Genomic DNA, 20166 nt, shown 5'->3' with positions numbered 1-20166 from the left:
TGATTGGTCTATCTAATATATGATGTAACAAGAGATGAAATTCAAGATTCATGATGTTTGCTTGGTTATTTGATCATGGTTAAAGTGGTGTATGATTTTATGTACATGAAGACATGTTTTGGATTAATTGAAGATAATTTAGAAAGAAAAATGAAGAACAAGATCAATGTTTATCTTTTTAATCTTTAACCGGTAACATGCAGGCCATTTTTGGTTGATCTTTTGAGATCCAAATTTGGTTAATGATGTGGCAATGACATGGAAACAATAAGTCTTTATGGATTGGTTATACACAGGTACTTCTTAGAGAATTTCTTGGAACTCTATATTTTCATTAGAAAATTACTCTCAAATGTTCTTTTTTCAATATTTGTGCAATTCATATAGTTGATCCTGTGATACAAGCTAATGATGAATAATTAATACACCCATCTGTTAGAGTAAATAATTAATTTACTAATTATTTATTCTATTTACTTAAGCTTACTTAGGTAAATACATTTATTTATTAGTTGTAGTCTAGGAGTTTTTTATAAGTTGTTCATAATATCGAAGTTTGTTCTCTCCTAAGTCATACTTATCCTCTCACATTGTTTGAGGACTTTCCACCTTATGTGGATGTATGTTTAGTTGTCACACTTATCTCCTAGCATCTTCTAGCTTGTTCTAGGAGATTCCTTGAGGCTTTTATAAGCAGTCTCTCCCTCATTGTATTTTCATAACAACAACCTATTCTCATTGTAAATACATATTTTCTTGTGTTTGCATATTCTCTCTTTCTTATGTCCATTTAGGGGTTTTCCCTAGCTCCACGCTCTTCTCTCCTTGGCTTCTCTTTGATAAGTTTTTGTATGCAAGTGATCTTGGGCGTCTTCAGAGTTAGGCTTCATCAACTCCAACACGGTATCAAAGCCTCCCTGTTGCTACTTTGTTGAAGAATTTTTGAAGACATGATTTGGAGTCACAAACCATAGTTTGTTTATGTATTTTTTCTTCAAATTAGGGGAACAACAAAATTTTGGAGCACATTGAGCCCAAATGAACGTGGCCATTAAATTCAGAAGGCCGTTTGTAGTTAGGATTCATATAAAACTTGTCAATTTTGGAGAGAGAGCTACGGGAGGCAATTTTTTTTAGTCACAGGCCCTTCCATACAGTCGTACAGATGATTTCAACATTAATTTCTTTAAAAAAAACATATTTAGGTAAGCCACCGCGGCACCACCTAGAGGACATCATGGGGTTGCTCGTGCGCAACCCACACCCCACTTTGTCCCAGTAGCCCAGCCTCTCTCTGGCAGCTCAGGTGCTTTCCGGGCAGTGCTTTCGGGGTTTGGCACTTGTTTCTGCCACTTCAACAGCTCTGCCGACTTCTATGTCAGCCTCTGCGGGCTCTATTTCAACATCCTCTACTCCGCTAGTCTTTTGCACTAGTTTCTACCACCTTTTCCATCTGTCGTCACTCCACTAGTGGTTGACACTCATCCGCAGCCTCTGTGCCACCCCTCTATAGATAACCGGCCACGTCAGCACCAACAGCCATTGTGGGGGGTGACACGTGGCATGGGTTCTGCATGGCACCTTTTTTTGCTGTGACAGGCTAAAACCCCTCAAATTTAAGCTTGTTGAATGATGACATTAGCATGATGTCAGCACTATATCATCAAGCCTTCTTCTTGCACTCTCTAAAGTCCCTTTTGACCTACTCTTATTTTTTTGGCCATAACTTGAGCATACAGAGGTATTTTTCTGATCCGAAAGAAGCACCAGAAAGCTGGTTCCAAGACGGAGACATTGGTGTAGGTATTTTTAGGTTTTGATGCATTTTTGTTACCATTTTTTTAGTTGAAATCTGAAGTTCTACTTTTGACTTCGGCAAGCATATCTTTTGTGTCCCGTGTCAGTTTTTTGAAAACTTTATATTTTTGGAAAGCTGGTTTTATCACCTTTTGAAAAATGTAGTCCTTTTTCTTAGATTTTGGCCCATGCTTTTTTTATCATATTTTTGGCATTTTTGCTATATGGTGGATATCTTGAGTGTTTTAAGCTCGAGCATTATTTTCCTAGCATGGTTTCTTTTGTTTTGGGCTATACTTTATTTTGATGCAACTTGCTTTTTGTTTTGATCATTATAGCTATCATTTTGAAGCACTTTTATGTATTGCACTAAGATAAAGTGCCACTCTTGCATTCCGAGGGTCATGAACGTTGTTTTGAGTCAGTTGTGCATGCACTATTTTCATAAAGCACCATGGGGGGGGGGGATAGTTGTTTGCTATTTTAGGCCTTCTCCCTTTTTCAAGTGAGTGTCCCTTCCATGATATTAGCCCTACGTAGCATTAGTGTGACCATGCCTTTATGGGTGTTTGTACCTCTCTCTCTCTCTCGTCGTTCTTGGTTTGTCTGCAAGAGACTTCGGCCCACCTTCTTAGTTGTCTGTCATCTCACCTTGTCTGCAATAAGGAGGGGTTATTCTATTTTTCTAATGCATCCGTGGTTTGATGGTTTGATAGTGTGAACTATGTATTCAGTGGTTGATCCTATATACAAGGTGATTACAGTGGCTGGCAACCTATGTATTTCGGTGAGATGGATCATCTACCATATAGAAATGCTTAGTGTGTGCCTTCTTCTTCCATGGAGGTTCTTCAGATCTGCAGTTTTCTTCTTAATGGCAGATTTTGCAGCTTCTACATGCTTCAGTGATGCTTCTTCATGATCACTCCTTGTTCCTATTTTAGGGAACATTCCCCTAGTTGGAGGCTTCTTCAGTTCTTCACTAGGTTACCTATTTTTGGGGGAGAGTTTTTCCCATGTTGTTTTCTCTCTTTCCTTGTTTTTAGAGGTTGTATCTTTTGCATTTGTACATGGGTTCCTAACATGGCCTCATTGCCAAGACCCATTCTGCATTTATTAGTTTTGTGAGCTTAATGCAATTTCCTAAGTTGCACTTAAGGGGGGGTGTTAGAGTAAATAATTTATTTATTAATTATTTATTCTATTTAGTTAAGCTTACTTAGGTAAATGCATTTATTTATTAGTTGCAGTCTAAGAGCTTGTTATAAGTTGTTGACAATACGAGAGTTTGTTCTCTCCTATGTCATACTTATCCTCTCACATTGTGCGAGGACTTTCCACCTTATGTGAATGTATGCTTAGTTGTCACACGTATCTCATAGCATCTTCTAGCTTGTTCTAGGAGATTCCTTGAGTCCTTTATAAGCGGTCTCTCCCTCATTGTATTTTTATAACAACAACCTATTCTCATTGTAAATACATATTTTCTTGTGTTTTCATATTCTCTCTCTCTCATGTCCGTTTAGGGTTTTTCCCTAGCTCCATGCTCTTTTTTTCTTGGCTTCTCTTTGACAGGTTTTTGCATGCAGGTGACCTTGGGCATCTTCTGAGTTGGATTTCATCAACTCCAACATTTTGTGAAGTTCTTTTCAACATACATAAAGTGAGATAAATAGAGTAAAGCATTTTCAAGATATCTTTTAAATATTATCTTAAATCAATTTCGTTATAGGAAAAGTTTATCTTTTGTCTTCTTGTGAAGTTGAATGGTTCTAACTGAGCCTAGTAAGGATTAAGTCAGTGACTACAAGGACTACAACATGAATAATGATTCCTAGCAAGAGAGACTCAGCCTTTCCTTTGTGCTCTCACATTGAATAGAAACCAAAAGAAAATCTAAATTTTATATAAACTGATAAAATTGAAGTGCATATCAAAGTTGTATGTTGTTAAATGAGACCTTAAGAAATCGTGTCTTAGTGTAAGTCTCCAATATCATAAGAATGAGGTTGAAATCATGGCTTGCACAAATTTGAAACAATAAATAGCCCCTACTATGTATCTCTTCTAAAAACACATTCAGCCCATATAATAATCCTGACTAAAACTATTTTGTGAAAACTCTTGCCATAGCTTATAGACTGCCACGCAAATTACCGAAATAACCAAAGGAAAAAAATATGGATTAGGTAATAGAGATCCATCTCATGCACTGATTCGGGCACTTGGCTCTAAAAGTAGTACAAGAGCTATTTTAGTACAGTACGTTCTCCTACCATTACGAGGCTTATGGAGAGCTTACATGCTATGAAACCAATATACTAAAATTATTATGTTATTATGTTATGGATGACATTTCCTTGACATAAAATTATTATGTTACCAAACAGAAGGCTACAAAGGTCAGAGGCCTAAAAAGATCTTTGGACAGGAAAGCACTAGTGTTTTCAATAGTCATATGTTTTGCCGACAAATGTTTTTGTCACTAGTGTTTGTCAAATGTTATTGCTACACGCAGCAGACAATAATTATAGAATGAAGCACAATCTATGTCGCCTCTCTCTACTTTACTGTTGGTTTCCTCCATAGCTGTATTTGGCTCTTTTATATTCAGTTTTCCAAAGATACTTCTTACCTCTGCATATCAGATTTCTTTGTCACCATACAAGACAGAATAAAGTGGGTACTAGTTGTTTCCTCCATTATAACGCCAATTCACACTTAAACACAATTTGATCAGCAAAGAGGAGTTTGTCTGCCATAATTCTCTGTGATTCTCACTGAACAACGAGTTATCTATTCCATCAATGTCTTCACTCCATCAGACAAACAGAACAAAACCCACAAAACTCAACTTATATTGAGAAAAATAGTTTATATCCATGTATGAGTCTTGGAATTTTTTATAAACAAGTAAGTTGTACACATTGATTTCACAATTTACACATTTGTAGACTTTCCCAAGTAAGCTCGAAGAGACAATATTGTCCATTTCTATCTATTTAACTTTTGTATAAGAATCGTAAAGCGCAATAATGAGTCACATGGGGAACAGATCAAATCAAGTTCTTGATAAAACATAATCTGATGTAGGTCAAAATCAAAGAATCTAAGTTGGTATTTTATACGACATATATGATCTGTGAACTACTTTTGAGAGGGAATTTGGGAGAACGAGTGAGTCGGCAATGGTGGAGAGGTCTATTTCAATAGTAACAAACTTAGTGGGTATGAGAACTACTTCTATCAATGATTTCTATGCACACCGCGAATTGCAAAATTTCACAAAGAGGTACGTAAAAGTTGGATTACAAATTGAAAATTAAATTTATTTTTTATAAATTTGCTCAATGATAGTTTTCTAAAGAAAGATTGGCTTTAGTATACATAAATTAGTATAGATATCTTAAATAAATCTATCTAAAGAAATGTCGATAGATATCTACTACAAAATAATTATAATTTAATTTACTACATTTAAAATTATTTATATTCCCTTTATTTTCATTTATTTAGTTTTTTACTAACTTAAACTGTTTATCTTAATTTCTAAAAGAATGGATGATTTTTATCTCCAAATATTTTATGTGCTATTTATTAAATTATTTTTAAAAGTATAATCTATTTATAATAAGATTTAAACTTTTGACATGTAGATGGTTGTCAAATTGAACCTACAAGAATAAAAGTTAACATTAACACACTCACACCATATCACTCCACCCATTCTACCATTAATGCCTATCGGCCTTAATAAATTGAATAGTTATCATATTTGCATCTTAAGTGACATTGGTCTGATGGTAAATTGGTATTGTTGAAAATATTATATCAGTTTATAAATATTTTCTTAGTTGTCATTCATATCATGCGAGTTAGGGAGAGATTGAATACTGTAACTTTATGTGTATATAGAAAAGAATTGTGAAAACTATGTACTAGGGAAGATTGTTCCTTGTATCCTCATTCCATCTATAAGAAACTTTACCTAATTATTAACTAGTTTAAGATAGAAATTGAGATATTTTAATTTTAAAAAAATTATTTCGATAGTTTTTTTTAATAGACATAACAAACTATTTGTATAGATGATTTGTATACATACAAATTGATTGAATGTGTTTAGTAAAAATGATTGTAAAACTTGGAGTCATATATTAAGATTGAAAATTACTAGTGGAGTTGTTTCTAAGCAACGTTAAAGGTGATTTTAATGAATAAATAAATAGATTGATTATTTGATAACACTGTATCTCAAGTGTGTGAAGGTGGTTGATATTTTTGAAATAGTACTTTATAAGTTATAATAGTTTTGATATAGTATTTCATAAGTTTATATATTAACAATTTATTTAAGGAAAAGTCAAATAACTATATCATTAAGAAGAGTATAAATGATAGAAAAAACAAATCTTGTTTCTCATAAACTTTGAGATATTCAAATATGAGAAAAACCAAACTTAGTAATATGTGTTTGGAGTAATAGTGAATTGTTACTATTGAAAGATGTATAAGCTACAAAGTCACAATATCATTTAGAAGAATATTTATTACAGTCAAAATATGTGTTCATTGCAAAAATATTTTGCAACTATAAATATGATGTACCTTGTCAATTATGATTCAATAATTTAAAATGTGTAAAATTTAAATTAATATATATGGATATATAATGTTTTTACTCTATATAAGCTAATAGGCACACCAACATAATATTCTTGGATTTCTAATATTCATATATTCAAGTTAAACATAATGTTAAAATATTTAGAACAACCAAGAGGGGTGGGGGGTAGGGGCTAAATCAATTATCCAAGGTCTTGATGTAACAATTGAACAAACAATCACTTTAACAAATTAGAATCTTATCATTCCATTGCCCAATCTCTATAGTCAACTTTTAGTAAGATCAACTAGCTATCCACTATTCTTACTATAATAGACTTGTAGAATGTAAACATTAATCAGTAAAACACCACAAATAACATCCAAAAAAGTTTTAAACTAGGATTTAATGTGGAAACTCAAATTGAAAAAAATCACTAGCAACATGTCACTAATTTTCACTTCTTTTGAAGTGAGCTCTTTTAGAAGGCAACCTTATTAAATGTTACAAAAGACACTATTAAATCTGACCTTGTTAAATGATTTAATCACCCTATTATGAATGGCCTTGTTAGAAAATTTTAGAACATTCCATTATAATGTCACTCTATTAGAGGATTTGCATATGATTGTTAGGTCAACATTGATTAAAGGATTTCAAATATAGTTTACAATGGTTAGAAAGTAGTTTAGTAGGTTTTGATCTATTAGCTACAACTCACTTTGCATGTACATATCTCCATTTGGCTTGTGATTCCTTTCTAGCCTCCATTGTCATCTCAGTCTTTGATTTTCTTGGAAACCCTTCAAGGAATCACTATTCACCTCTTCTCACCTCTTCCTAGCCTTCTATTTAGATTCACTAGTGAATAACATCAGCAACTACTCTAGCTCTCTAGAACTCTTTCACACACTCACACTCTCTACACACACATATAAAAGTTTCCCTGGTACCTCCCTAAATAGGTAATTATGATCTTTTACTACTCAAACATCACCATAGATCTTAGGGTTTACAATTAGATACATCACATACAATGTATCTAATTGTTATTTTGTTTATCCTCTTCTTTTGTAGAAATCTCTCTTGGAATCCAATCCTTAGGTTATTTACCTAATCCTCTCCTAGTATTAAATGATCCAACTTATCGATCCTTATCTTCAAAATGATTGCCATATTCCAAGAAATCAACTTAGTCGGCTATATATTATGATTTCTCATAAATTGTTAAAATATTGTTCCTCAACCAACTCTATATTTTGAAACTCATTCATCACTAGGTTATTGGGTTGGTACTAAATTTATCGCTCAGCACATATACTATCACTGCATTGATATTGATGCTCGATCAACATTGATTCTTATCATCTTGTTTTGGCACTCACTCAGCTTGTTTTAGCACTCAGTCAACACTAGCATCACTTAGAATATACTTCAAATTTAACAATATTCTTCTCTATTACTTGAATAAGCCAATGTATTTGACCTTTCTTGGATCACGCTGTCAAGGCTTTAGCATTATTGTCTTCTCCATGTATAACATAATTTAAAATTTTACTTTATCTTGTCAAAGTCCAACTAATCAAGAGTCCATTTGTAGTTTCCTATTCAAAACTCAACCTTTCCTCTAGATACTTTTCTATGAATAACTTCTCAAATTCTCTTAATCAATCAAATAGATATAAAACTAAGATTAGATAGAAAACTATCTTGCTAGTAGGTTTGACATAAACAAGAAAATTACAATTATTCTAATTATAGATTCTAATAATCTCCCAGTTTGGCATTGATGGAAACACCTCAAGTTACCATGCAATCCAAAAATATGTACTGCCTTGAGCAATACTCTCAATATATTAGATCTTCATCAATATCCTTAGTTTCATCCTAATTCTTATCTCTATAACTATGTACACAAATACCTCTAGTAAATCTTATGAACTCCCTCTTAGTAATCTATCCCTCTTGCATAGATATAACAACTCTCACTATCTCCATCTTTCATTTGGATGTTATCCTTTTGGATAATCTTTCTTTCTTCTGGGTAACCTCTCTTTCTTTTCCATGGTAACTAGATAATATCTCCCTCTTTGAAAACAATGGAAAAGATATTTCAACTCTTTCGTCTTTCTCATGCAAATAAATTTATGTCAGTTCTGATTTCATCTTCTATCATCTTTGTATGATTGATCCATTACTCTAGTCTTCTTCCTCATGACTACCTTAGGAAACTCCTAAAGTAGAACTATCTAAATCAATTTATAAGATAGTATGATCAACATATTTGATGTAGAGCACCATATTTTCTTAAGTAGCTTTGTCTAGGAGAATCACCCCTAGCTTACCTCTGATATTTTCATGAGCATATTTAGGTAAAGATTTAGTTAATATGTCATCAATTTTAGACTCTTTAGTATACACATACTCCAATCTCACTTCTTTGTACTGAACTAGCTCTCTCAACTAATGACACTTCATAGCAATATCCTTTATTTTTGTGTGCATTAAATAATTCTTTGATATGTTAATAGTACTAGTGTTATCACAATAGATTACCATTAGATCTGTGATCACTTCCTTCACACCTTTCAATAATTTCTTGATCCATATGATATCTTAACAATTCATTGCTACTGCTACATACTCAACTCCAACTATTGATTGGAAAATGCAGTTTTGATTCATGCTTGTCCAATAAATTAGTCTCTTTCCTAGAAATAACACACCTCTACTTGTGCTTTTTCTATCATCAACAATTCCTACCCAATCAGAATTATTGAATACCTTTAGATCAAACCTATCATTCTTCTTATAATACAATCCATAGTCTTCTATTACTTTCAAATATCTCAGTATCCTTTTCACTAGCATCATATGATTTTCCTTAGGAGTTTCTGAAAATCTTGTAGCTATCCTGATTGCTAATGCAATATTGGGTTTGCTATGAACAACATATTCTAGTTTTCCAATCATTGATATGTATAATGTCTAGCTGACATCATTAGAATAATCATACTTGTACAATTGATAGCTAGTAACAATGGATGTACTAACTTAGATGTAATCATCAAACTTCATTTATTTATTTTCATGCAGATATGATAAAAAGACCAAAAGTTCTAGTTGGGAGAAAGCTTCAAAACCAATGATATCAATTGAGTTAGATATCAAACATTATTTTAGATCCAATAGGTATATATGCTCCATTGAATAATATAAGTTCTTTGAGAGAATATTTTTTCTATAATGTATTGGAGGGGCTGATGAGGGGTCTTGGTATGTCAAAAATGACATTAGGACCCCTTAAGATCCGATAAGATCCCTTAAATTTTTATTTTTTGAGTGCATGTACAATGTGGATCTTCTATTGAAGTATATTACTTGTAGATGGTGAGTATTCATCATCAACAACATTGAATAGGCTCACATGAAAAGCTTACTTCTTTCCATTGCTTCTTTCCCCTTTCCAACTATTCAATTCCTTAAAAAAAAAATTCATGGGTACAAGAAGACCTCTTCCCACTCTTTTCCATTAACAAGGTGTAATTACTTGATATACAATGACAAATTTCTCTTGTCCAATCTCTTAGGCATGTGATTAATCCTATAGATACAGAAAAGCATTTTAATCTAGATCTAGTAGAAGAATAGTACCCGTTAAGAAGCACTTGATGACTGTAATGTGTCCGAAGGGGTCATATGGGGTCATAAAGGATGAGTTAATGTCCCTTTTGAGAATTTATAAGACCCCTTATGGTTCCTTTTGACACATTATATCCATTTGTTATTCTCTAAGTGGATCGAATACTATTCTTCCACTATATCTATATTTTAACCCTTTTGTGGTTCTATGGGCTCAATGAAATGCCTAAAGGACTAGCCAAGGTAAAAGTGTGATTGTACATCAACTGATTACAAAGTGTCTAGTCGAGGTGAAAATATTACAACGATCAAGAAGAAAACTAGCTATAGAGAATTTTGTTAAGAATTCTATTAAGAATGAAACTATTAGTAAATAACTCATAACATCAGTTATAGATAAGGAAGATCTAGTAAGGGGAATGTAGCAAAGAATCAATAATAAGGAATATATGCATGTGAACCTATGTCAAGTAATAACAGAAGGTCTTTAGTGCACATGCACTCAAAAACTAAATTTTTAGATAGAGAATTGACAAGTATTTTCTAATTATCCATAGAGAAATGTGAACTATATCATTCTATCTCCCCCTCTCTCTCCTCCCTTGCATCTCCTTTACTCCCTCTCTCAATCTATCTCACTCTCATTTCTTCTAGTTTTTCATAACTCAATTGGGTTATGGAGAACTACAAGCAATTATTTTAGTTCTTAATAAAGAGATAATGTTTCATAAAGAATAATGTAATCACATTTATAATGCAGTCAAGTTATTTCAAAATTCAATCTTTTAAATGTTTTCTTCTTGGCTTGTTACCAAACCAATGCCTGTTACCAAGCCAAGGCTCATTTTGTAACATGATTGCATTATGTGTACTTTGGACATTTTTTCATGGTGCCTACTTTTTTGTCCATAATATTGGTGCATATTCTCTAGAAAGTTGAATTAATGAACTTTACTAAATTAGGAATGGCTTTGTTATGCCAAATCCTTCTCTAGTCAATTAGGGTTGGTCAACTAGGAACTAGAAGGTCAAAACTGATATTAAAAATATAATCTCTTGATTTCCAATTCTTCCATATCACTTCATCCATTTGGTCCAGTCTATAAAATCTTAAGGTGTGTATGTGCACAATCATGGTGTGCCAAGAAGTAGCAAAGTGAAAAGGTGAATTTTTAAAATGTCTAAAAGCGATTCAAAATCCACTCTGGCTTTTTTCCATGCATTCTAATACCAAGGCAAAAAGGTTGGGAAAACCTTATTGGGTATCCGATCCATTATTGGGTATCTAATATCATATTAGGTATCAAATATGAGATTAGATACCTCAAACCTATGGCTCAAATTTAAAAAAGAAAACTTGAGAGAAAAAAGGTCATTTGCGACCATAGTTTTTTTTGTTTCTATTTCAAGTATCAGATCTGAGAATGGGTATTCAGTTGAGGTAACTAGTTTTTTAAACATTTTTTTATGATTTTGAATGGATTTTATTCAAAACTAGGTTTTTAAAAATAGAAATTGTTGAAAATTACATTTTTTAAATATAAATTGTTGACAATTGACAAATAGACTGCACTATTGACAATTAGCTAATAGAGATATGTAATTGTTTTCATTTATGGCAACACATGATGTATATTCTTATGGAAAATCTCAAAATTAAAGATACTTAGCTTTTGGTACCCATAAAATTGTCTAAGTATGGAATTTGGTGTGTACACAATAGTATATTATTTTGTATGCAACTTGTTGATGACATCATATTAGGACTACTAAAGTTAGATAGAGATGGTATACATCTTGATGATGATGTCTATAACTTCATAATTGAGTATAGACTGTACAAAAAATAGATATTCATGTTTTACCAGTGAAATAGAACAACAAAATTAAAGGAAAGGAATTATGTCTTTTACAAAATAATTACTTGTCCAATTAGGGCTAACATCTTAGATGTTTACTCTAAGTTGGAAAAGTGTATTGTGCTCTTAGCCAACCTCGTAGAAATTTTTATAAAGGCATGATATTTATGCAAAGGACATCTTATGAATTCAATTGTGCTATCTTGGAGAAATTGTGTTGAGCAATTGTATGCGATTTTTTTTAAAAGTGATATATCTGAAGTTTCTAAAGCTATTTTGTAATTTGTGATTGAGCTAAAGATCAAAGATCAGTTGAGATCAGTTTGGGAAATGGGCTAATCTTGCATCTACTATACTACAACTCCTAACAGGGTTGGAATCTCCTAACAGGGATTCAAAGTCTCCTAACAGGGACTCTCTATACTAAATTTGCTAATTGACTCCTAAAAGGCTCAATCCTCTAACAAGGAACTTATAGATTAGTATATTATCTAGTGGGTATCATCCCCACCAAGGTTTTCCCTTGGCCAGGGCTTCCGTAGTTAACAAAATATAGTGTTATGAGTTATCTTTGTGCATAGTTACTATTACTGTGCAACATTAATTTATTACTTTGTTATGTATTTTTTAAAGTAAGAAATAATATCCAATTGGAAGCTAAATTTTTTAGATTACTAATTCACCCTACCTCCTCTTAGTAATTCCTATTACTAACAATTGGTATCAGAGCATAGTTACTCTGAAGATGCTTAATAGCTTGAGTGAGATCCCTATGGATATAGAACAATTGATGACGAACCTTTAAGAAGCACTTGAACAAATTGATCTCCTTATTGAGGAAAGATAAGATGAAGGATAGATATGAAGAATCCAAAGTATACATTGGACAATTAAAGGAAAAGATTTAACATCTCAAATCCAAGCCTAAATCTACTGAATCATAAACTAGTGATGATGATTATTCAAAGCTAAAGATATAGTACAAGATCTTGAAGCATGAATTGAAGATTACAAACCTAAAGTTGATTTTGAGGAGAGATCCTAGAAAAGTTCAAATTGATTTGAAGAATGAGAATTCAAATCTTAGAGCAAGTCTGGTAAAGAAGACATCTAAATTTGAAACATTGAAAGAAGATCATGGAGAACTTCATAAGTACAATACTATTGTGAAAGGTGAATTAGCTCAGCGCAAGCAAAAACTTGAGTAGCTTTATTCTAGCAAAGAAAAGCTTGATGATTTAATGTCAATACATAGACCTACTTATTATAAGATTCAATATTGGATGAACCAAAGCAAGTGGAATATCATAAGGAAGCTAGCTATGAATGTAGAGGTAAGTTTTTTTTCATGTAATGAAATAGGTCATATGAAATGAGATTGTACAAATAATTCATTGAATCATGTTAATGATTTTTATCATCATAATTCTCATTGTATGGGTCATAAAAAAAGAATTTAGGAAACCTAAATATCATAATCATAGAAGGAAAATTAGAATGTCTAGAAATACTAACCCTACAGATAAAAGAAGATCTAATGAAAAGACATCAAGAGAAGGAAGAACTTATGAAGATAGAAGACAGGTCATATGTTATAAGTGTAACAACTTTGGACACATTGCACAAAATTGTCATGCACCTGTTGATTAGCAGAATCCTAGAAGTACAACACTAGTATGTCAGTTATGCAACAACTTTAGACATACAACAAAGTATTGTAGAATGGACAACAAATTTAGAGATAGAAGGAACAGTGGAAGAAATTTCATAAATAGAAGGAATGATGGAAGAAACCTTAGAAATGACAGAAGGAACCATGAAAAGAACTCTAGAACTAAGAAAGATAATGAGGAACAAAGAAATGTAGTTAGTGAACTTCAAGAAGAACTCAATGAGGCATTTGTAAAAGGATTAGACATCTCAAAAGAAAAGCTAGAAGATGATGAGATAGAAAGATAAAAGCTAGCTATTGATTTTGATTTAATTAAGTTGAATTAAGCTTGTTCACTATACTAGAATTTCAAAACTTCATCTAGACATGGAACTAGAGGTAGAAAAGTTGGGAAAAGGTGTATAGAGATAATTTTAGATGGTATCTAAGCTCACTTGTAATTTGGAGATAATCTAAACTAGTTATGAAGGAATTAAGAGTTATTTTTATTATAGAGTAAGTCAATTCTATTGTAGAAGATGAAAACTATGTTCTTACCAAGAATTTCGTGGAGCAAAGTTTTGTGGAGCACTGTGATGATGGAAGGAAGCTATGGTAAACCTTGGGTAGCATTTGAAGATAAAATAGAAAATCTTGAGTAGATATTTGATTTCAAATATAATTGACAACTTTTTCTTGTTTACAAAGTACATCATTAATGCAAGTTCAAGTTGAAGGAATAAAATGGAGTACAAACTTGATTACCACTTCATTGTAATCACATTAGAAGCATAGAGCACTTTGAAGCAAATTGACAAGGCAATTTCAAAGTAAACCCTATTTTTGAAAAAGGCATTTTATATATTTTCTGTAGAATTTATTTTGATAACAGGTTTATATTTGATAGAAGAATGGATATGTCAGTAGTTCACAATCTTGAGAATGGGGAGAGACCTAAATTGAAGGTTATTTCTGTGAAACCAGTAGAAGGAAACCCTAACTTAGCATTATCCATTACTCTAAAAAATGTAGTATATTTGAAGATATAGGAAGTTATCTTACCAATAGATTTTAATCTATTGGAAATGAATATATAAACAAGGATATGGAGTTACTCTTTAATTAGGATATGACTATGAAGCCTAGATTTGAATACTTGAAGGAGCTAGACCTATTCAAATATAATTTCTACAAATAATTGGACACATATGAGTGGGCACAGATTATACTAATTAGAATACGTGATGGAAAACTATGGATGCATGATAGTGTAGTTGATATTTCAACTAACCTTATTCATGAGGTAACTATTCTTAGTAAATAAGGTAGTGTACCTATAGGTGAGAAATTGGTTAAGAAGAAGGTTGAAAGCTACACCAAAGTAGCATATAATGGAAAGGCCATGGTGATCAACACCATTAAACAAGATGATGTAAGATTCTTGAGTAGAATCATTACCTACTCTATATGTGCAAGTTCAAAGATTGATGAATTGTCAGCCAGATTCATCTATGCAGCATATAAGATATGTGTTGAGAAGGAACAAGTTAAACTTAGTGAAATTCTATGAAAGAAACTTCTTGAGAACCTAGAGAAGTTTGAAATGACTAAGAATGATGTGTTTAAATTTTAGTTACTGATCAATCAGATATTCTTTCATGTACTTAAGAGATTACCATATTTTTCAGTCACAGAGATTATGGGTAGTGAAAGGTGTCTAATGGAGAAGACCACAGAAGTCTATAGAAGAAATCTAATAGATAAGATATTGTATAGTGGGAACTTGATAATGAAAACATTTTAGAATGAGATGAGGAAAAGATTCAAAATTGTTCCACAATTGTAGACAAATTTAAGAAAGATTTTTGTGTTAGGGTTGATACAAATTTAACTTTTATTCAAGTAGTAGAACCTCAGGAAACATTTCTTGATCCCTTACATTATGAATTAAGTGATGAAACAATAGTTAGATATATTGATTTATTGTTAAAATGAGAGAAGGACAAAGTTGAATACATATTTGGAACTTATGATGAGATTACCCAATCACCTCATTAGGTATTCTTGGAGAAGGCATGTCACAAGAAGATTGAAACTATAATGAAGAAAGCTTTAAAAAAGGTCGATATCACTAAGAGTGAGTCACAAGTACTCAGGCAAACTATGAAGCAAGGAATAGTGAATTTACAACCTTTGTCAATGTCTATTACAAAGACATCTTTGGAATAAGGAATTTCCTATGTAGTAGTGTCAGATGTTTAGATAAGTGTGTGAAAGAGAAAATTTCAGAGATTAATGGAAGTTGTGACCATTAAGACTAAAATGGTCAAGCAACAAGCCACTAGACTAGGAAAGAGACAAAAATGTTATTGACAATTATCAAGTCTAGTGAAGAAGAAGAACAATAACAAGAAGTTAAACAAACAAAGAAGATAACTAATTCTAAGCAGTTAGCGAGAAAATCTTGGTAACCCTGTAAGTTGAAGATAGAGAAGATAAATTTAGTTATTGCTAACAAGGACAACTTTGTTCAGATGAACAAATTTTATGATTTGTATAATAACTTTGAGAAAGATCATATTGATATCTCTACTATGATATACATTATAGCTAATAATCTAAAACTAAAAGATATTGAAGGAACACTAAACCAAAAGGCATATGACAAGCTCATGGAAAAGAAGGCACCACCTAGAGAAGAGGACATAGAACTTTAGAAGTCTATGTTAAGAACAACATGCAAGACTAATGACGAAGAAGAAATCAAGAGATTATTGAAAAATATTGCATCTTAATAGAGAAAGAAAGTAAGACCATTTTTTTTCATGGTGGGTGAAAAGGACAAGATAAGAAGTGATACTACAATAGCTATAAGTTAGATAATGATAGAGTCTAAAGAAACATCTTCACTAGTAACTAGAACCCTGGAAGTGTCAGTGAGAAGTGACATAATACAAATAGATCATACTAATATTACCATTAACATTGGTGAAATAAACCCATTTGAAGGTTCCAAACATAATGAAACTCACACTAAGATAGTAAATGACAATTGAGACAAATTGAAGAGGAGAAAATGCTAACTAAAGAAGAGAAAATGAGAATAGAAGAGGCCAAGAAAAGATTTTTTGAAGATGAGATAAAAGGAAAACTAGAGGAAGAAAAGAAAAGAGTGGTTGAAGAAGAAATAAGAAAGAAAAAGAGGAAGATGAGAAGAAAAGATTGGAACAAGGAGAGAAGATAGAAAAAGAAAGAAAGGAAAAAGAAAAGAAAGAGGACAAAGAAAAAAGAGTCAAAGAGGTAACTAAGAAAAAGAAAAGGTAAGATGACAGTAAACCTTTTAGTTCATCTACTCTTCTTTCACTTGCTAACCGAAAAACTGATGATGATGATCAAACTGACTTGATCTCATCTTTATCAAAGCTTATTCAGAAGAACAAGGCAATGAAGAGCCTACAGAGAACCTTAATGGAGGTCACTAACATATTACATAGTACTCTAGTAGTGCAACACATAAAGGTAGATCTAGAATAGAGGGCACAGGAAGTGCTAAAGTCTATTGATGTTGAATTCACAAATTTGTTGAATGTGGCAGAATCTAAGGCACAAATCTCACATGATGCTAACTTATTTAGCACCATCTGTCAAAATATTGAGAATGACTTGTTAGGTCTTTATACTTGTATCAAGGAACTTCAAAAATGTCAACAAGATGGAAATATACTGTACATTAAGTGTACTCTATCTCACAAGCTGACTAATGACATTGACAATTAGATTGAAGGAAATATGCATGAGCTAGAGGCTCTATCTAGCTAGTTACAACATCTTGCTAGTAAGATTGATGATTTTGAAGGAAAAGTGTCCAATATTCACAGTGATATCAGAAAATTGGAACTTTTTGAGGAATTTTTTTTGAAGAAACATATCTATTATTGAGAAATAGTTGGAGGAATGTGTCAAAGCTAAGGACATGTATTCCAACTTTTTACACTCTGATTTGAATGCAGTTAAGATTGCATCATATGCCTTATGTGTAATTCTCACCTTTGCTAAATTAGACAAAGATACATGGGAAAATGGTGTTGTGGTTTCACAACACATGCCCCATTCCCTAGTAGGAATGGGGACACCCTACTCTTTTTCAGATCTTGGGCTCATAATCTAGGATTTGGGCAAGTTTTTGAGGTCTTACCTAGTGTCCTAATTCTTATGTAGGTCTCAACTCAAAAAACTCTGCTAAAAAAAGTCAAAGATTTCAAATGATGAAGGCTAAATTGAAAATTTAAAGGGTGCACCAGTGCACCACATTAGATGCACTAATGTGCCAAATGAGGGAGCATGTTTTTACATCAATGTGCAGTTATGCAGATGTGCATCTGTGCATTTTTCCAGCACACAACCAAACCTGGGGGGTCTATAAGTCCCCGACTTCTCTTTCATTTTTCACTTTTTATTTTATCATCTTCGCATCACAAACCTCCAGTACCACAACTCCTCCACCAAAACTCTTTCTTACATACTTCCACACTTTGCTAGGTGTGCTCACCCTAACTCCTTCTACTTGCAAGTGCATAGCTAGCCCTATACTATGCACCCCCCTAGAAAACATAAAACTCAAAGGACAAGGTGTGCACTGGTGTACCCAAAAAAGTGTGGAGGTGCATACCTTTGCATAAAAAAAGTTAAAAAAACTTCAAAAAATGAAAACCAAACCTGAAGTTTGGTATGCATTTGCACACCCAACATGGTGCGCAAGTGCACACCAAATCTTAGCTCAAAAAACAAAGAAAAAAACATGGGTGTGCACTTGTGCACCTAGTTTGATGCACAAGTGTGCACCTATAATAGAACATAAAATACACAAGGAAGATAAGGTGTGCAATAGTGTACCTAATTTAGTGTACTAGTACACATCTTATATTAAAATTTTTGTTTCAAAAAAGGGGTAATAGTGTCTTTTCATGCATGTGACATTTTAGATTTTTTTTCAGAATGAGACTAAACATTATCATAATATTGTTATTCTTGATTTTGAACTAATTGATGTTTTTCTTTATATATGCAAATATAATGGCATCTTCATCAAGGGAGAAAATTACACCAAGACCCATTGTGTTCACGTTCCAAGGTGTGTCATTGAAGTCAAGGTTCCAAGATGACTATGTAGAGTTTAAGGACATAGATTTGGGACAGACTAATTTGGGAGAGTTATTAAGGATTTATAATAAACCAATTGAGAGAACTTCTATTGTTTCTACTTTAATCTGATTAGGATTGGTAAACGTAGCTTCACACCCAACATCAGTATAGTCCTTGGAACTCATAATGGCACTTCCAGAACACTTTATTCCCAAGGAAAGGGTAGTGAAGAGTGTGACTAGAGAAGTTTTCCTTGACCTCTGACCCAACAATATTGAAAGGGTATTTCATCTCCCTAGGGCAGATCAATTCATCAAACTCATGTATGAGGCAATAGAGAGGTGTTATAGAAAACACATAAATGAGGCTACTAAGATCATCCAATCCTCTTATATTATTTAAAAAATTCTTCGAGGGAAGGTAATTGAAAAGGTGGACATGACAAGGGGGTATATGAAAGAAGATATTGGATGCTCCATCATGCTTTTGAGTAGAGTAATGGGTCTGCCAGTGGCTAGACACCTGAATTTTTTCATAATAATTTTTTTTGAGACTATCAAGATGGAAAGGATGCCACTTGTCTGGGCCACCTCATTGAGTGAAAGCTCGTGTGAACAATTGGAGGTAGTTAAAGACAAAAAGGGGTTCTATATGACTCCATATTTGGTGTATCTATTAGCTGCAAGGGTGACAAACTACTTGGATTCTACAAGAGAGGCAAAATGCAAGAACCTAATGCTTGGCCATATATTGTTTACCCTAAACTGGTAAAGAAGAAACTCTTGATTCAGAGTAAAGAATATAGAATTGTGAATGATGCATTCATATTTTCTATCATTCAAGTCATAGAGGGAGATTATGAAAAAAAATTATTTGATGATGTAGTGGCATAGATAATAGCACTTGGGGCCTATTATATTCAGTTTGAAACATTTACATATCTAAGGGTAGCCGGTGCCACTGTCAATCCAAAGAAGCTCTCAAGCTATCCTAGTGATAGACTTGTTCTATTGGAGATTGCATGACAGATTGAATCTATATATGATAGAGTCAAGAAACAATGTAGACCATGTTGGACATGGCCTCTCATCATAGGACCATATCAAGTTAAGTATAAGTAGGATATTTCATCTTTTGAATGGGAATGGGATCAATATCCCCTAGAGTACAACTTTCCCATATCATGCTTTAACAATATTGGGAAAGTCCAGAGTCTTGTAGGCAAGGAATCTTGGCATGAAGATGCCATTTAAGATCGTTGGATGAATTCTACAAATGAATATGATGTCAATATTAGGGATTATTGTAGGATGACCTCTTGTTTGGAAAAAAAGGCTCTAAATATAAACATCCCAATGGAGATACTGCAATAGGACTTAGGAGAGTTTCTCGACCCTTTTTTCAACATGAATAAAATTGGAGAAAGGCCCATAATAAATGTTGAGGTTAATAGGAAGGAGAATGATGAC

The sequence above is a fragment of the Cupressus sempervirens genome, chromosome 9 (genome assembly GCF_028749045.1).
Source record: "Cupressus sempervirens isolate cs-2001-9-10 chromosome 9, ASM2874904v1, whole genome shotgun sequence".
In the NCBI taxonomy this organism is placed as follows: domain Eukaryota; kingdom Viridiplantae; phylum Streptophyta; class Pinopsida; order Cupressales; family Cupressaceae; genus Cupressus; species Cupressus sempervirens.
Note: the sequence above shows the minus strand (reverse complement) of the source record.